The sequence below is a fragment of the Urocitellus parryii genome, chromosome 9 (genome assembly GCF_045843805.1).
Source record: "Urocitellus parryii isolate mUroPar1 chromosome 9, mUroPar1.hap1, whole genome shotgun sequence".
Taxonomy (NCBI): Eukaryota; Metazoa; Chordata; class Mammalia; order Rodentia; family Sciuridae; genus Urocitellus; species Urocitellus parryii.
The window spans coordinates 68,246,626-68,247,757 of record NC_135539.1 but is presented as its reverse complement, the minus strand read 5'-3'; the positions used below and the strand labels follow the sequence as shown (position 1 = coordinate 68,247,757).

General features: G+C 34.6%; 1 non-coding gene across 1 annotated transcript; it reads left to right on the top strand.

Moving 5' to 3' along the window:
- The first annotated feature begins 740 nt into the window (after window positions 1-740).
- Window positions 741-928, top strand: LOC113196608 (U2 spliceosomal RNA). The gene has a single exon (XR_003302570.1). It is a non-coding gene; the product is annotated as a U2 spliceosomal RNA (small nuclear RNA).
- Window positions 929-1,132: the final 204 nt, after the last annotated feature.

Sequence of the window (1,132 nt, the reverse complement as noted above, 5' to 3'; positions counted from 1 at the left end):
CCCAATAACTTTCTATACCTTTTGAGGCACTATTGAAGGTTCATGGTAAAGGAAAAAAAGGAAGCAAAAAGATGATCATATAATCAGAAGCCACCTCTCCCCCAAAGGTACTGTTTATTAATCAAACTGAACTTCATTGTTCCTATAGTGGTTGAGTTTTATCTATGATACTTGAAAATTTTGCCCTCCTTTGTAAAATGAAAAAAAGAGCTTAACAGTATCCAAACTTTAAAAACAAAACAGAAATAAAAACTTTTTAGCAAGCTGGACACTGTGGCACACACCTGTAATCCCAGTGGCTTGGGAGGCTGAGGCAGGAGGATCGAAAATTCAAAGTCAGCCTCAGCAAAAGCGAGGTGCTAGGCAACTCAGTGAGACTCTATCTCTAAATAAAATACAAAATAGGGCTGGGGATGTGGCTCAGTAATTAAGTGCCCAGAGTTCAATCCCCAGTGCCACCCCCCCTAAAAACAACTTTTTAACAAAAGATTCTGCTCCTAAGATAAACAACCATTAAGCAGAGGAGATATTCCAAATAATATTCTCTGTTCAAAATCCCTTTCCATGTGGAAATTTCAAATACTTTATTAAGTAACTCTTAGATCAAAGAAAACATAGAACAATACTGAAGAATTTCCAAAAGTATTGTTAATGAAAATAGTGCATACCAGAATCTATTAAATGTATTTAAAGAACTGATTAACTTCACTCTTTATAATAGAAATGCAAATTAGAAGTACACTGAATCAGCCTTTTGGCTAAGATTAAGTGTAGTATCTGTTCTTATCAATTTAATATTGGATACTTGCTCTATTTAAGGACAATGTGTTAAATGAATTTTTTGGAGCCAGGGAGATCAAATAGGAGTTATTTCATCTACTTCCTGCATTGCCCTGAGTGTACATCCTGCAGGGATGTACAAAAAGATGATCATATAATGATTATATAATCATATAATCAGGGTGTGCCGGTGGTGGGGGAAAACATACTGAGATGCCATTTCTCATTTACCAGACTGGACCAAAAAAAAAAAAAAAGTCCTATTTTGACTACCTACTCTCTTGGTAAGAATTTGATGGCAAAGGCACACTCTTTTTTTTTTTCTTTCTTTCTTTTTTTTTTTTTTTTTTTG